Source organism: Semicossyphus pulcher, unplaced genomic scaffold, assembly GCF_022749685.1.
Source record: "Semicossyphus pulcher isolate SPU_LCO1_2020_fin unplaced genomic scaffold, fSemPul1.0.p SCAF_12, whole genome shotgun sequence".
Taxonomy (NCBI): domain Eukaryota; kingdom Metazoa; phylum Chordata; class Actinopteri; order Labriformes; family Labridae; genus Semicossyphus; species Semicossyphus pulcher.
Window position 1 is genome coordinate 12,065,016 of NW_027211626.1, and position 18,827 is coordinate 12,083,842.

At 41.1% G+C, this 18,827-nt stretch overlaps 1 protein-coding gene across 3 annotated transcripts in view; it reads left to right on the forward strand.

Moving 5' to 3' along the window:
- rgs7a (regulator of G protein signaling 7a) overlaps positions 1–18,827 on the forward strand; it is a 61,349-nt gene that overhangs the window by 12,720 nt on the left and 29,802 nt on the right. Inside the window, exon 1 of one of the 3 annotated variants that reach the window (XM_069658412.1) lies at positions 2,492–2,506. The exons of the other annotated variants lie outside the window; for them this stretch is intronic. The gene's annotated coding sequence lies outside the window, so the exon portion shown is untranslated. Of the gene's footprint in view, positions 1–2,491; positions 2,507–18,827 lie in introns of those variants that run through there. 3 annotated transcript variants of the gene reach the window in all.

The following is an 18,827-nucleotide window of genomic DNA, read 5'->3' on the forward strand; positions in this document are numbered from 1 at the left end:
ACATTACATCTAGAGTGGCCCTCAAACATCATTGTAACTTCATACAAAGAAGATTTTGTGTTTGTTTTTTGACGATAAGTTTAGATTTAGTTACTGCTGGCACAGCTACAACTGCAGATTTTCAAGCGTCTGTTGATGAGATCTCAAATCAACCATCATAATGTTAAACTGGGAAATATGTGCAAATACATAGTGGAATTTATTATGTCCAACAACAGGAAAAGATCATAGATTTGGCTAAAATTAAACGTCAACGTTGTATTTTGGTGACAAAGGGGTCACAACGGTTAGCTTGGTAACAGAGAAACAGCTTGCCTGTGATGGTTGGAGAGCTCACCTCAGCTTGAGTTGAACGGCTGACACTTAACGTAGTTCGCTAGTTAGTTCGTTTCCATAGCATTCCTTAGCATGGGTAACCATTATTTTTTTCATCGTCCTTGTCAGACACTGACCTTGTTATCGTGTCTGATTGAGAGAGAGACATTCCAGTGGACAATACTGTCTCAAAGGCTGCGCTTTCTCCTGCCGTCCGTTTTGTGTCTGACAACAACACCAGCAGTCTGTCAAATGCTATTATCTCAAACGCTGAAACAATGTGTCCGGCCCACCCTTAGCCCGCAAAGTGACACAACATGAGCGTGTTCATGTGCGTGTATGTGTGTTATCGTAGTCCATGCGTGTGAGCGAGCAAACATTCATTTAAATAGTCCTGCTCAGCTCATGATAGCCTGCAGTGCAGAGGCTGTGCTAATGCATTTCTCACCAACACCTTTTACTTATAACTACATGATTGAAAGAATATACAGTTTATTACTAGTAACTAAGGTTATTAACTCAAGCACTGTGCTAAAGTGTAATACATTCTCTACCCCTGGACTTTATTCAACTTGTAACTATAACTCACACGCCTGCTTTTTTCACTGCATTTTTTTAGATGCAGATTTCAGATATAGAGCTTGAAATCAATTAATGCAGCCATCGCAGTTGTATTGTTATAGATTACATAACAGTGACCACGGTTACAATTGGCTCCATCATGACCAGCTACAACATCAAAGTGCTGTTAACATAATTAAAATAAAATAGATTTATTTTTTGTTCACCCCATTTATATAAATGAGGGTGGCCTAAATAACAGAAAAGCCTCTTGTGCAGTGCAAATCAATATTACACTAATAACATTCTCCAGTATGTTCATAAAGTTAAATCACTGCTTCAGCAAAAACTGCGTTAGTTTTTGTTGTGTGTGTCTTTAAATTGGAAGCTGAAAAGTCAACAAGCCATGGTTTTTAGCTGCTGAAAAGTTGCTCTTCAATTAAATGCTGCTTCTATACTACTGCACCAGACCTTGGGTGGTGTTTTGACACCTTTTCACACCTCTTATTACTTGATGAAATAGATCTGATTGCTTTGTCACCACTGATAATTAGAACACACTGTATATCAGATCCTTTATATCCTCTTTGCTCGGCCTGTAAATCAGCGCCTGCACGCCGTTAACAGTGTTTCTCATCTCCCAATAAAGCCCAGTCATAGATCTTGTGGACATGTATATTGGCGGCGTCTTTCTCGCTGCCCGTGTCGGACAAAAGATAAAATATGTTATCGGAGCGTGAGAAGAGTGAGAAAGGACAAGGTCAGGTTTAACAATGCATTAGGATATGTTGGGAAGGGTGTCTCGATTCCTTGCAACAGACTGATTTGATTTGTTGATGTTCGGTTCTGTTGCCTGTAACGTCGGCAGGGCGCACGCACAAGAGAGAGAGAGGGTTTGTCCGGATGAGGGTGGATGCACAGGATTTGAATCACCAGATTTTGCCAGGATTTGCTATTAATAAAGTTTACATGCATTGAAGTAAGAGAAGAAGAAGGTGGCCTCTTTTGCAACATCTCCAGTCGTACGCACTTAACGTTGACCCTTATTTCAATTTAACGAAGCGCTGCAGCTTTCCATCCGTGTATCTGAAACCTCAGAGCACTAAATCTAAATCTCGAGTGAATTTTATTATGAAAGGTTCAACAAAGCTTATCGTCCATCATCTCCGCTGCTCTTTTAGTTCAAGTGTCAATTGCGTTAAACAGCCTCCCTTTATCTGTTTATCCTGCTGCTGTGTCCTCTGAAGTGTGAGTGCGTGTGTTTCCTGTCAGATACTCGGCCCTTGTCTCGTCTCTCTCTGTTGTGTGCAGACAGCAGAAGACAGAAGAATGTCAGCCTGCCAGTATCCAGCTGCTTCTCTCTTATTGGTATTCGGGGCACACGGAGCCGTCCTGAGTGTCTGTTGCACGTGCCAAGGAGGAATGTGGGAAATGAGGGATACGGAGAGAGGAGGAGGAGGAGGAGGAGGAGTGAGGCTCCCTCCCTCTCATGTTATTTGGACCTAAAAATAGACCGCATCCTCCCTTCTTTTTCTATTCCCAGAGCATCTCTGTTTCCATACCAAGCATCCCTCCCTGGATCTCCCTCCTATCCTCGTCCTCTTCCTCCTCGTCTTCCTGTTGAGTCGAGGTAAACACGCTCTCTGGTGCCCGCCGATAAGACTCCTGGAGTGTAAAGCCAGACAGTTTGGACGCCGCTAACAGGCTCGCCTTGATGAAGGATTAACTATGGGGGTGATTTAATTTAACACCACAGTATTCCCATGGCCAGACTGTGCTGTGTAACCTCCAAAAGTAAAAGCAGGATTATTAAATGTGAGTACAAACCCGTTTAGTGTCAACAGCCGCTGATTAAATCACAGTATGAGCTCTTAAAACAACTCTCCCATTGTTGTTTGATTAGATTTTAACACTAGTATATTAAATAGTCTGTGCACGGCCTAAAATAGATGATGTATAATCCTGTCTATGTTTACTCTTGACGGATAAGCAAGAGCTAAAACAGATACCAAATATTCACTCCTATCAGTTACCTTTAGCAAACGTTAGCACATAGATAAAGTGTTGTGTAATCCTGAATTTTAGATGAGTCAACTTTGTCCTGAGAAAATATCCTGAGATCACCTGTCGTGTTCATTTTTGGAAACTCTCGCACAATACATCCAAAAGAATATAGCAGCTTTCTTCTTCCCCTATCTACTAATTTATCATAGCGTGCTGTTTGAGTGATGAAATCATGGTAGGTGGGCAGGAGGGATATTGGCTTTCAGTGGATTATGTTCTAGCACATGGCCAACCTTGGCTTAGTCATCGCGCCCACTGCCCGCCCACCAAGAAGATGAGAGTGAGAGAGAGAGAGTGCGAGAGAAAGCGAGGCCTTGCCCTATAGGAACACTATCCCACCAGCATCAGCCAGGAACATGATTTTTTATAAACACAGAAATCAGCCAAAGGTAGAGACAAAAGAGCACAAAAGGTTTCGGCCCCGGGAGCGCTACTCCAACATGAACCAGAGACTGATACGTGATAGTGATGAGATTAATGCAGACAATAAACACTGACAACAGCAGGAGCGCAGGACAAATGAGTGTGTGAGCGTGGGATGCTTCGCCTTGGGTCACTTGGATCAGAGAAAGCTCAGTATTGTATATTAGTCACTTAGCAGCAAGTTAAAGTTTCACAGAGGATCTTTTCCAACATATAATCAGAATGTCACCATTAAATGTCGCCAGTGTTACCTCTGCCCGCCACTTAAAACACTCCCTGCACTTATCCTATTATTAGTCTACCTGCTACATGTATTGCTACTACTCCTACTACTAAGCACTGCATATAATGAGGAAAGTACACAAGCGATAGAGACGTATGTTAAAGAAAAAGACCTGAGGATCAAGGCAGTACATTTACAAAATGATGTGTGTAATTTAAAGAGGTGTAGATATGCTTTTTGGCCACTTGGGGGCAGCGCAATAACTATACTGTCACTATAAATACAAAGAACATGATAAACTTTGACGTTTTTTCATCATACATTATCAACTAGAACTATCCGTAGAAATATCAGTGATAAAGCTTGTGGTTCAATAGCGCCACCCTGACAGAGAGTCAGGAAATGGAACTGCAGTCTGTCACTAGTTTGACAACAAACAAGTCCAGTGGTTACAGGTAATTACAGTGGCCAACAAGGGCAATCGCGCTGCAACGGTCCAAATGGTTTCCGTTAGAAGAAACAGGCTGCAAATTCAAAAACACACGCAAAAGTCAAAAGCAAATGCAACAACGGAAACATGCTGCAAATACAGAAACGATGCAAAGTCAAATACACACAAACCCAGATAACACATTCAAAAGAAAAAATCCAGTCAACACAACAATAGTGCTCCAGGCCTGTAGGCAAAGTTAGCTGATAATACTGCTAGCTGCACAGCTAATTTAGATCCATAGCTAATGGAAGCAACAATTAGCTCTTGCTCCTAACTGTTACGCCGAGCACCCTCTACAGGCCTGGAGCACTTCCGTTGTGTAGACTTTGCATAGTTTTTGTATTTGCAGCGCCTTTAACGTCATTTGTTTCGGCTTTTTGCAGCACGTTTTTTTCACTTACAGTTATCCATCGTTGCATTTGTTTGAACTATTGCATGTGTTTTTGAATTTGCAGCCCGTTCCTTGTAATGGAAACCATTTGGGCCGTTGCAGCCAATTGCCCTTGTTGGCCGGAAGATAATTGATGAACACATGCAAAATAGTAATTAATTAATAATTAATTTAATTAACAAAAAATAGACACAGCACTTCCAGCTTACAACTACAATTTGTAAACCATACCATAGATCATAGACCTTAGTATACCGTAGATCAGAATAAGACATTCTGTCCAGACTAAATATACGTCAATTATAACACTGTGTGAAAGTTGGCATCTTACCATGACTGAAAATCATAACTTTATTTTACATGGTAACATAAGACTACAGTAGAATCCATCAGGAACTATATGATGCTGTTATATGTGCTGTGGTTTCACACAGCATGAGATGGCAGAAACCTACCAGCTAGAAAATTTGGAACAAGAACCGCATTAACCGCAGCAATGTCAAACGAGGATAAATGCCTGTGTTTTCTTTTTTTTTTTCCAGGAAGCGAGCAGAGCTGGCTGACTACCTCTCATCCATGATTCAATGCTTGTCTCTTTCTCTCTGGTAGAGGTTTGTCCCTTGGGGCGGGAGATGTTGAAGAGTCTGGGGAAATATTGAACATCCTTCTGCTGCCGTACGCTGGGGACGCTGATTCTCTGGGGACGTGGGAGGGGGGAGGAGGGGGGAACGAGGCCGTGTGTTCTAAAAAGCTGTGGAAGTTGATGAAAATACTGTGAAAAGGGGGCATTGTGGACGCGAGTATCTGTTGGCAACCATCTGGAAAGCACTCTGAATTGAATAATGATAAAAGCGTGTGTCCATCAAACCAGAAGACAGTGCTGCAACTGCTGCTTCTGCTGTTGTGCACGCAGATTCTTTACCTTAATGAGGTTTGACTGTTAGACATACAGCAAAGAAATGAAGCAGAACAAAATGCACTGCAAATAATATCATGTAAAGTATTTAATAATGTTGAAGGAGATGATTTTAGTTCTCTGGAAATATAACTCGCAGCCTGGCAAGGCCATGGATGAATTAGCTTGAGAGAAACATCATAAAGGATGTAACTCAGGTGGACTCTCTTTAAGTCATTCATCTGATAAGACTAAGGCACCACTTTCTGGACTGTGATTGGTCTTTGTTTTTGATGTCACACACTTTTAAGTATGTTTTTGGCGGTTAGCGAGTTTCACATGACATTAAAGATGGCCGCCATGCCTGATTAACAACCATCTGAAATCTTGCAGTGAAAATGAAGTGTGATCGATGTCTGGTGCCCCCTTAAACATTTCTATCAATTATTTCATTATAGAACAGAGGTATAGCTGCTGGATTACAGTAGCAGAGATGAGTTATAGGTTCGAGAATAAAGGTCTCAGTATGATCAAGCTACTCATCCCACGTGCCGTCAAACCACGTCTGAAGACAAGTGTCTGAAGTGTTAATAGCTTTTTCAAGCAGCCACACTTAAAGGCAGGTGAAAAGTCACCTGTCATATAGAAGGGTCGAGATGCAATGAATCACATGAACGGGGATAACACTGTTGGACAATCATCGCTTGAACAGATTTATGCCGTTGCACTCGGCTGTACTCACAAAAAGTGACAGAAGCGATCGCAATGAAAGAAGAGGGCTTGAAAGAGGAGTTCAAACCCGGCCTACTTCCTCTCATCTGAACACCTGGACACTTTCTGTGTGAAGTGTGGGATTTTGGATTCGGTATATAGAAATGGTCGGATTTCAAAGTGGGAAAGGTGAAAGGGGAGGACTGTGAAACATGCAGACATCTTGTTTATCAGCCAGGACTTTGACTGGTGCATTTAGGGACTATTACAGCTTCTTGTTACTGCATTAATTATCAAATGCTCGATGTTAGCGTCTCCTTCTGTGAATTTAAATTTTGATTAAGACATAATCAATAACCCAAAGTCAACCTGGAAAAACTGGACAACACAGACAATGAGTCTACAGGCCTTTTATGTTGCTATAGAAAATGTTCCCTGTCGGCCTTGTTAACTGGAGTAGTGCTGTGAAGCAAATGGTTTTAAACTTTGCCAATGACCTACAGGTGGCGCTAACATGCCAACATGTGCTGCAATGCACTTACAAAAGCAGGAAAGAAGAAGACTGCTAGCATGTTAGCATGGACGTAAACAATGTTGAGTTTAAAGTGAAATTTTGGCTTTGCAAATGTTTTATGAGGAAGGAAATGCATCCAAGGAGGCCTCTAGGATACACGCGATGGGTGGCGTTGAGTAAAACTGAATGTTAAAGTAATAATCTTGAAGATTTTCATGTAAATAAATGTCTGTTAAGTCACTATCTATCGCCATATGAGGTAACACAATGGTGATTGAGCCTATGGGCTGCGTATGAAAGCCTTTGCATTTGCAGTATTACAGACTGGGTGTCTGTGGCGACTTTTGCGGTAAAAATCTCAAGCACGACCCAGTTAGTGACGTGTTTTCCATCACCAAGCAGTGGTTGGTCTGCCAGAGAGGGTAGGCGGAGCTAAGCGGCTGCCTCTCTGGTCTCTGCAAGTGTTGCGAGTAAACAGTAATCTACTATGGCTGAACAAACAAAGAAAAGATCGATGACTACAGATACAACTTCAACAATAAGTGAAAATCCAAAGAAAAAGAAGCAAACTCGATGCTCAGATGAAGGCAAACAGTCTAAAAAGGAAAGCGACCGTCAGCCAGGAAAATTAAGAGTTAAAAACGGAGCTAACCGTGGACGTCACACATGCGACACTGTCTGGATATCTGGGAAGTGCGCTCCCACAATTACCGTTTATCGTCACAGGTGCTGCCAAAGAGAACGAAACTGAGATCATTGATATTACAACTTTAAGAAAATTCAGAGCAACTTTTGGACAATCCATAACTCGGTTAAATTTTAGTAGTTTGGATTTAGCTCAAAGTACTTTAATATATTATTTACATTGTCTCCCTCTCTGACGAGCTAAAGATACTCTATGTAAGCCCCGAGTAAACAAGCCAACAACATGCCTCTGGTGACCTTAAGTCAATAACACCCCATGGGGAATCAAAAACCGCCTTGTTTGTCTGTAAACATCAGTCTCACTCTCATCCATTAGCAGATCAGACCTGAATCAGATCAAGCCATTAACGGGCTCTCAGTCACACGTCGAGGAGCATTTCAAAGCTGAGGAGAGGCATCATGGTTGACAACATCCATTTGTAATTATCCAAATAAGCCAAAGTGTGTAGTAAGGAAGACCATCTGCCCGTCACTGTCCATCACAGCTTGCTTCTGATGATAATACTGCTGCTGTGAGCAAGAGTGTTTTGCAGCGGCATCAGGTTTTTCTTATCACAGTCGGCCATTATGGAAATGATGGACAAAGCAGAACACGACCAACTGGTGCATTATGAAACACATTAATGATATTAGGTGCGAGAAGAGAGAGGAGGAATAATTCTCGTCTTAAAAACTCGTAGATCTTTGCAAGACAAAGACGCTGAAAATGGCAGAGGAGCATTCGGCCTCCTCAGGCTTCTTCACAGTGTACCTTCTAGGATGTAATGTTACGGCAAATTACATATCATGAAGAACAAAGGGGGAACATCCCAGCAAACTGTTGCTCCATTTGACAGATGGCTCTATGCAGCTCGATTGTGTATGCCGACTGCAAACTGTCTTCATGAATGCACCCGAGCTGCAGATGTTTTAAATGGCTAATAACTGGTTCTGCAGAGTCTGTCTCCCAGCATATACAAATAAAGCTTCAGTTTGGATGGAGTAATTGCCTGCACTCCAGGCAGCGTCGTCACCTGGGCATCTGTTCCCGGTGTTCGATGATCCTCGCCTGCTGTGAAACAGACGGTCGTCCCTCCTCGTCCTCCACCAGAGAGCCTCGGCATATGAAAAGTGGAGGACGCAAAGTATGAAAGAGACAATAGAAATACTAAATATGCAGGAAAAAAAAGGAGGAAACTCAAGACGCGGGAAGAGAGATTAATTTAAAATAAGATGGATTAAAAATCTGTGTAGTTCATGGAAGATTAAAGGCGAGCAGAGCAAACAGAGCGTGACCATCTGTTGCCAAGGCTAAGTGAAGGGTTTCTTTGTGCTCCTTGCTTTTTGTCTCATTGCGTACAGGAGCCTTTTCCACTTTATACTCTGAATGTTCCTTACACAATAAATCTTAGCTTATTCATATAGGTTTAATCTATGTATATTTGTATAAATCTATGTATAAAAATTTGTCCATTAATCAATGAGTCTATTGCCCACAGTCAGTTCCCGGCTAATATGATGATTATTTCATGTCTTTTGTTATTTTTCAAGCAAAATTGCACATTTCTTGAATGACAGGATTTGCTGCTTTCTCTGTGTTTTTTTTTTACTGTGTAAATGTTATATTTTTGGTTGTGGACTCGTGGACAGACAATAAAAAGACGTGTATAATTGTTACCCTGCACCTTTGGGAAATATAAGATAAGATAGAACTTTATTAATCCCGAAGGAAATTACAGTGCCAGATAGCTCCAAAAATACTGTACAAATTAGAGAAAGAATACAAAACAACTCAAATATAAGTGAAAATATAGAATATAAAGTGTATGGGTTAATGCAAAATAAACAGTGCCTGATAGAAAACAATATTACAACAGTTATCGACAAAAGGTTACAGTTAAATTGCCAGTAGTATTGACAGTCATTACGTAGTGAGAACTTCTGTTGCATAAGATTATGAATTTAAAGATGTGCATGCAAGTGCATGAGAATGTAATTGTAAACAATAATTAAGAAAAGATTATACTGCTCCTGATACTGCACATGGTACTAATGAATAGTAATGAATAAGTATTGCACATGATTATGTGATGCATTCTATAAATATCAACATGAATACAAATTTAAATGTGGCCCATGAAGTACACATAATGAACGTAATATAGACAAATATTATTGCACATGGTGAACATAATATAACCTGATATTGAAAGTGTTATTGCACATGATATCAGAAGGTGCACATGGTGATAAAAAGCTTGACTTTCTTACTTTTAAGCCATTGATCGATTAATTGACAATTGCAAGAATAATTGGCCGATCAATCAATAATGAATAAAAACATCGAGGTACGTACCCTATTTATAAGTAGGAAAAGGTTACACGTGAAATTATCAACACAAACACGACACAACAAAACAAAAATAGGGTAAACCACATGTGAAGAAACAACAAAAAGGCCTTTCCTCTATTTCCTGTCCACAGATAATATCTCTCTCTCTTTCTCTCTCTCTCCATCCTTTACAGCCTCTGCCCCCTCCCCCCCCGGCTACCCCCACAACCACTTTCTTTCTTTCTCTCTTATGAATGAGTGATGGCGAGCTGCCAGAGATGTCCTTGTGATAGTGGCCACAGACTGTGTTGCTGTGGTAACTCGCAGACTTAAGATTCATGGCATCCATTCAACAACCTTGTCAGCGTGAGCTCAATAAGTTCCCCCACCTTTCTGCAGGGTAATTTTGTTTTGAATGCCCAAGTGGTGCAGTGCTGCACAGGTGCAGGCTCGAGTGTCTGACTTCCTCTGTCTGTCTGCTGGAAAGGCAACAAGGTTTTGTACATGTTAGTGAACAGTAGCCAGTCTGTCAGGCTAATATTTTTATTGTTGTAGTTTAATATTCTCTGTTATGCACATTTTTGTTTTGTTTTACAATCACAGTACATGCTGTGTGGTGCTTTTCTATTTGACATGTGAAGCGTTTATTCCCAAAAAATAGGTTTCAGTCAGTGTTGCCAGATGTACGATATTTTTCCCTCTGTACAATAAACGATCAATAATGCCAAAGAAGGCAGAATGTACGATAATTTTGCCCTTTAAAAGAAACCCACAATAACAGTTCAGCGATGCATCTGTCACTCATTGCATCTCTGCGCGAGCGCGGCTTGCAAGCAGCCTCCCCAATTGTGCGAGGCTTTAGTCGATATGGTGCTTTTGTTTTGAAGGGTAATAATGGAAGGAATCATTGTGTAATGGGCCGCAATTGACTCTTTTGTGTGAAGCATACAATTGCCGTCTTGTTCAAAGGACGGGTCCTCCGTGTTGTTACATGATAATATGATGCGCAGGGCAGCCTTGAAGCAAATTATTTTAAATAATAGATTAAAATCTGTGACGTTAGTAAGTTAGCCAGCTAGCTACCTGTTGCTAGGCGACAGGAGCAGCGTTTGGTGACGCAAGGGTAAGGGCGGAAACGCAAACAGGAAATCCACCGTAGGACAGACCGCCTCCTTTCAGTTCGGCCTTAGCGTCTACACAAGCTACGAATGACTCATCCTTTGTAGCCCCTGAATTGAGACACAGCTTTTGAGTGGTCATACTGCTGTGTTCCAGGTTGAAGGTCATATAAAAGAAAGGAATCTGACAAAGGTTATCATTTAACTGCCTCCCTATTGATCATCAACTGAAAAGACACTGGATAGTGAAAATCTAGTTGGACATCTGCTCATATTACAAGGCAAACAACAAACATTTGGTAATACATTACTGTAAGACACTAGCTAACGCTAACATTCAGCCACTAGCTAACAGTTTCTTGCTAACCTTACTGTTAAGAGGAGATGTCATCCAGTACAACAGTGTGGCTCATTGCTCTCTGCTAAGAATTTACGCCTCCTATTCTACTATCCTGTAACACTATGTTATACTAGAAACGTAGCTTTGTTTGGGAATAGCCGAGTGTGTGAGTGTGGGGGGTAGAGCGAGTGAGAGAGAGAGACAGGAAGTGAGTGTACGTATGAGAGTGAACGGGGATTGGAGCAGCGAGAGCGGAGAAAAGCGCGATTTGTATCGGTAGAAACAACAGAACAAATGTACAGTAAAGGCTGTGTGTAAATAATAAAGCCTACAACTCCTCAAGGCGCTCCCGCTCCCATGTCTTGCTTGCTGCTGGTGTGTTAAAGTGATTGGAGTTAGCCCCGAAGCTAGCTACAGTTTCAGCCCTGGAGCAGAACAACAATAAGTCCCCCCTGTGCTTTCTGACTATAGTTAGGATGCCAAAGCAGGAAAGGTTAACAACTATCAATCACTATCAAGCGTAATGCAAGCTAGGATGTGAATGCTAACGCTAGCTGTTCTCTAAGGTTAGCTAATAGGTTATCAAATATGTGGTTATAAATTGTAAAATGGCCAGAAGTCCCCCTGGATTTCTCACTTCTGTTTTGTGTCCGTCTTTGTAGTTATTTAGGTGGTGAATGGAAATTATTACAGTTTGTTAGATCCCCTACTTTTGTTTTCTAGAACACAGCAGAAGAGTTTTCCCCTGAGTCTGACATCCAGGGAAAATGGCCGTCATGTGAATATAGTCAATGAAATGTTAGACTCTAGCACATTTATTTGTCTGATGTACAGTATGTGCCTTCAAGGCCGCTACAAAACTACAACACTGTATTGAGTAAGTCTAACTTCCTTATGTTATAATTTCACTTTCACAATCAGTAGGCCTACTTATGAGAGGATTATATCCAAAGCCTTTAAATTCCTGAACGTTTTGTTATTTTTATACTGTATTCGATTGATTAACATAAAGGTTTGTGGTGAATATACAAGCTCCATTACGCCCTTGCAAAGTGCTTCTGTCTAACAAAGGCCATTATGGTATGAATGCCTCAGCTCAGCATATCTTCCATGAATGAGCGGTTGACCTCCCCATTCTTGAACGTGGACTAGAAAGCAAAAGTGTGCCTGTGCTGTTCACTTGTTTGTGTCCCGTTTGATGTGTCCCGACGAGTCATGCAGCTGGAGATAAACACTGGCCTGTCCGCAGAGATTTACGGCTTATATAAGAAGTGATAATCTAATTAAGGCAGTTTGAAAAAAGGTGTTTGAGTTCATCAAGTGCTGAGATTTCTCCTCCTCAGTGAAATCTAGGTCACCGCTGGAGAGGATCAGCATCACTTGAATATGCCATCATTGTATACAGACACAGAGGCCAAGAGATAGACAGGCAGCTCGTCTATTGAAGAGAATAATACCAGGCTAACTGATAGGATTTAACTATCGAACTGTATGCGCAGCTATTTGAGGAATTACTAGCAGTGTTTTTCTGCCTGTCTCCGACTCTTATCCCCCTTAGAGCACACCATGTTTTTTGGATTTGCTCCGTATGCAAATACACCCGCCTGTCTACAAGAGACGTGTGAGTCATTTTGGTAACATAGCGCTCAACTACGCTTTAATGCAGCTGCAGCGTAGATCTCTGAGTGGTTCTGTTGTCATAATATTGATCCTATTAAAAGTTACTGACCTTGAATCTGCCGTGCGGCTCGTATTTATTTATTTTATTTGTAAACCGCTGCTGGTTTTTGAGGGCAAACTAAATGCGAAATACTATCTCTAAGCCTCCGCCACAGGTTCTGCCTCATTCACCAAGCCGAGGACTGCAGCTCAGACGGAAATGAGATCAAGTGACTGCAAAGACTGTTTTATCTAGTCAGGCTGTCATGCTATGTAGCCGCAGGTTCTATTTAGGCTGTTCTCGCACCGCCTCAGGCAGCCAGACTTGAGCTGGGAGTCACCGATTTTGATGTTGTGCTTTTTTAAAATATAATAATCCCCACCTTCTGGGTTCAGACGCTTCCATATTATATATATGTGTGTTTATGTGTGGGTGTATCTCTGAGTTCTGTCAGGGTGCATATGCTCTGCTTGCAATGTCACTGATAATCGCTGTGTGCTCTGTGTCGTGCAATGACGGGCAGATCTGTGCTCCTGTGTGTGTGTGTCTGTGGATGCATGTGTTCCTCTGTGATGTGCGAGCACAGAGTTGGGAGTAATATCTCTTCTGCTCATGTAGACACACTTGTCCTCAGATAGCACTGTCAAGGTAATACCATTCTCCCCCCTGTACATCTGATGCAGGCAACCAGAGAGAGACAGAGACGGAGAGGGAAGAGGGAGGAGGGGAAGAAGAGGAAGAGCAGGAGAGCTTTTAATTTCCTCAGCGGTGCACTCAGTGAGGTTTTTACCTCTGCAGACGTAACATAAACTGAAATGAATTCTAGATGAGCCTCAGATTGAGTGACAGGACAAGCTGCAGTTAAACAAGTGTGCTGAGAAAGACCAAATTTAAGTTCTATAAGAATTTATGATTGACGTTGAGCTCTCTTTTACAGCTTATAAACTAAACAAGTGCATCCATTAGAGTTACAATGCATTAGTGGGCATCATGCCAAGCTTATTCTTCATTAAGTATTTATCTCGATCCTTCAGTCTCTAATAAACACTCAACTGTCTTAAGGGATTCAGGTAATGATTATCAACTTAATATTGTTTGAAAAATCCACTTGTGCTCATCATTCACTTTGCATATCTTTACGCCACTTTAGCTCAATAGCAGAGACAAACAGCTTTATTACAGAGGGAGAGTATTTCATGCAACCTGTAGCATTGTGCAGCACAATCAACAAATGGATGCTCTGTGGATGCATGTAGAAGCTCATTTCAAATACCAAGGTCAGAGTAATTTATAGCATTATCAAAGCAGTGTATTAACCTGCCTTAGCTCACAAAGGTGCCCTATTGTAACGCCACAGTCATTGAACTAATTAAAAGCTCTAAAAAGAATCCTCAGTTCGATCTAGGATTAATGATTTTTTTTTTTGTCTTTTTACAGAGTTTAGAGTTGCAAAAAACAGGGTGGGAAGGATTGCATTCGCTTTAGATCCACATGGGCCACTGTTTACTTTTGTTAACACAAAAACCCTTATAATAAAAAGGAAGTGGACATGGCCACCGTGACATCATGCTTTGGTTTCTGGACATCCTTTATGAAGTCTAGAGTTTGGCATTTTGGCTTCGCTATCTTAGTTTTTTGGGACCAGAATTGACCATGTTTGGACAACAGGGTTGATATGTAAGGCTGCCCAATATACATTGTCCTGCATATTACATGACTATTTACTTCGGAAATCAATAATTTAACACCAAAAATGTATTGGGAAATTATTTTATTAAATTTAAAATTATTATATTTGCGTTTGAAAATAGTCCGTTACACTCACAGTGAGAGCTGCATCCATAGCAACGGTCTGTTCGTCATAGCAACGGTCTGCTATTGAGAAATGGCAGACCTCAGAATGCTATAATCAACCAATCAGAATCAAGTATTTAACATAGCTGTGTAATAAGTAAGGGATAATGAGCAGGTTATCGCTCACTGTACATTATCCCTTACTTGATCTCTCTCTCCACTGTTATGTCTCTTTTCTTTTTTCCCTCTGTAAACAAGCCAACGTCAAATTTACCGACTACTTTCGGCGGATTGATATGATTGCAGTTAGTCCTCTGGATTGTGTGATTAGAGCCACATCCCTAGCAACTGTCTGTTCTTCATAGCAACGGTCTGCTATCGAGACATGGCAGACCTCGGAATGCCATAATTAACCGATCAGAATCAAGTATTTAACACAGCCGTGTAATAAACATTCTTACGTCTCTATCCTGGGGTGCAAGCTGCTGTAGAAGTGAGTTGTCAATCACAGTTAGCAACGCCCTAAAGCATACCATACTTTATCATCAATTTTAGTCCAAATGGAACCATTATATTCAATTTTAATATACCGTATTGAGGTGACTTGAAGCTGATGATTGAGACAAAACATTTATTCGGAAAATGCTTACTGAGGTAATAAATCTACTAAGAAGTAACTTCATTTTCTTTTTGCAACCAGAGGAGTCTCCCCCTGCTGGCCATTAGAAAGAATGCAGGTTGCAGACTTTACTTTTGAAACCAAATAGCTTAAAGTCTATAGCTAAAACCTTAGCAACACCTCTTATACCAGCTTCCCCAAGGCGGCAAAATATAAAGCTGTCTTTCTTATTGGATTAACTTATAAAGGTCGCTGCCAAATGAGCCACCTGAGGCGAGAGACAATAAAATTCCTGACACTTCCTCCTAAAATTGCCTCACCTTCCCGATGTGCTCAATATAGAACCTTTCTAACAACCGATCCTTTTATCACCTCCCTGTTCTTAGCAACAGCTTGTCAAATAAGGGACTTTATGGTGCACTTAACAATGGCTAAAAAGAAATCCAAGAGGCTAGCATTGATTTACAAACCCAGTTTGAAAATGTTTTTTTTGGCTCCAAATGGTGCTTCAGAACATCCTGATTGCACTCTGAGTGCCCTCCCTGATAGTCTTTGAAGTGCTCGGAGCCGTGTGCCGAATCTCGGTATGTGCTCATATACGGAGCTTTTGTTAGTCACTTTATATGTACTGAGTCCTGTGCCATCATTATTCAATGATTCACACTGTGCAGCCAAAACACTCGCTCTTATCTGTTAAGAGGCTGCAGAGACGCAGTCAGACAGCTCTGGGTGGGTGGATGGGTGGGGGACATAGAGAGAGCGAGAGAGAGAGACTCTTGCTGTCTCTTCCTCACTCTTGTGGGAAACGACTTGCCTCTCTTCCTCACAACATGAAGCCAGAGAGCATCCCGACTTCAAGAGCTTTAGATCCTGAATATTCACGCTGGTGGCATTTCACCATGTGTAGGCGGTGAGGGTTTGCAGAGATAGGAGAGAGTGTGTGAAGTATTGATCACTGTTGCTGTTGTCCTTGTTTGCTCTGTGTCTCACGGTGCCAGCTAACTCGCAGAGAAAGACGGTTAAAGATTGAAACAGAGAGGAGGTTGGCGTTATAAGGCACAGTCATTCAGCGGGGATGAGCCGAACACAATTGGGATTAATTTAGAGAGAGTTGTTAAAGACAACAAAAGGAATGATGCATGCGACACATGAAATGAGGCCACAAGAATTCTGGTTATTCTTGTTTTTCTGTGCGTCACTTTTGGGAGCTACAGCTTTGGAAGCACGAGTTATATAATTATATATTAATACTGGGATGTTTTTTTGGTTTGATTTAGCAGTGTTGAGTTTATTACTGAAACTACACACGTCTTTATCTGTTGAATCCCTCTGTCTCCTCTAACTTTAACTAGTGTCGTTTGAGAACCACCAAAGACATCATTATTTTTCATTAAACAGGGCCCATTTTGCTTTGACCAAGTACTGCAAGTCTCTCTTTCAGTCTATTTGAGATACGCCCTCAAACAGGGACTTTCTGCAAGTCCCCAAATGAGTTTTGACAAAATAGTACAAGTCTCAGATTGCAAAATGGAAGCATAAATTCAAGGAGGATAGCCAAAAGCAGTTTGGATGATTTCTCCACTAAGGTCTTGATATTTGCGTAAGATATCCAAGTTGTTTTCAGAACTCTAATTTTGTATTTCCACCATTTGTGTGAAAAAGAAGCCAAAAGCACAAACTAAATCATCTGAAAACACATATTTCTTTCTCTTAATTCCTCCTCCTTTTAGTGTTTTCAGATGTCAGTTTTCCTCCCACAGCTCTATTTGCCTGAGCTCCATCTTTGTCAATTAGGCGCCAATCACTAACTGGGATGATAGTTGGCTCCAGGGTGTTTGACTTGCTACAAGCTCTCATTCTCACATTATGCTTCAGTACAAGCTCATGAGCTGCCAAACCCAAGTAGTCACAGATTTACATATCAAAACTAGCTTTTTTATAACCAGAACTGCTCCCTACCACCCATATGGCCACAGTAATTCACTTTCACCCACACAACACATTAATTTGCACAAAATTGAACTGATTGCATTTGAGTTGCCTTCCCCAGATGAGTTCAACTGATAAATCGTGGATGTTTTATACCAAGACTGAGAGGCAATTCATATCGATAGATGGCTGGATGGATTTGGATTGGTTCTGCTCTTTCTATAGCTCACCAAAAGGGGTTCCTGTGTTATCTTATTCTATTGTGTGTTGTACCCCAGGGATCTATCCTGGGTCCCCTGTGGTTTTCAGTTTTCATGTTGTCTTGGGGGCATGTTCTTGAGAAAAAAAATAACGTTATCATGCATAAGATAGTCAGAAACATGGTCCACTAAAACATTGAAATTGCAAGTTTGTCTGATGGCATGTGTTTTGGATATTAGGGATAGATATCAGAACTTTATGCATCCTTATCAATTTGAATTAAGTCAAAGTTGCTTTTAGTTTCATCAGCATTTTCAAAGTTAATCTTAGCAACAATTGTCTAGGATGCCACCTGTATTTACAGGAAAGCTTTTGAGTCTCTTTTCGTAGACAATGATTGAGCCAAAATTAAGCCTTTCTGATGACCTGGAAAAAAATAATCCATGCCCTTTTTACATCATGGCAAAAAAATGTTATGAAGTAGGCACACTACTAAGCTATTATTGCTTCGCTTCATTGTGAAGTTTAGAATTAATGTTAAGATTTAATTGAAGAAAACATTTGATTGATTTAAAGGTTCATAGGGTCAAGCAGCCCAGGTATGGACGCAGCATGTATTGCTGTCTGCCACAGTATGACTGTAATATTTCCGCTAAGAAGCACACAATCTGCAGGCTTTAATGAGAGACATTTATTTTAATGAACTGACACTGTAACAAAAAATACACTTTAATTAATGGAGTGGGAACCTCATGCCCATGACTGCCTCCTTTCAGAATCATCCCTCAATAAAATCAACTGGCTGTTATTTATCTGTTAAATAAACCTTGACAGAATTGACCGTCGCCAATGAATACCTCTTATTACCTTTACAGGTTGAGGGATGTTAAGCAACACATTTTGTGCGCTGCAAGGCCATTGACCTTCATACCCACTTTGCATGTGTATGTTTTCACTCTGAGAGAGGATTTCACGACATCTCTTGGCATCTGATCCAGCTGACATATCGGGGCCGTGCTCCGCTCTCAGATCCGCTGCCTTCTGTGTGTTCTTGGAAACATGGCGGCCTTGTGTTACCCTGCCAGGCCCTTGAGACAACTCCCAGTACATTTCCCTCTCAGTGACATGTGTGAATGTTTGCGTGTGTTTGTTTGTCTGCGCATGTCATTTCTCGCTGCAGCGTTTGGTTCTCAACAAAATCTTCGTGTCAGATATGTCTTTTGAGTGACATTTTACACTTTTCTTTGCCGTTTCAGGACACAGGCATACTGTGACGGATTGTGACAAGAAACTTTATTGCTAGACTTCCAAAATTCAATAGCTTGTTGCAGAATTCAATAAGTGCAGTTTACAACTAGTTTTATGGGACAGATGACACAAACCAGGGTGATATTTTGAAGGATAGGCAGAAATCTCCTCACTCTCTGTCCCCTGAGTCACGGCTGAACCTCACAGGAACCCGTGTGTGTGTCTTTATCTCTGTTTCTTGCTCACACACACAACCTCTTCTTACTAAGGTTAGCAGATAAAAAGTGCTCACTCTCACTCTTGTTATCTCTC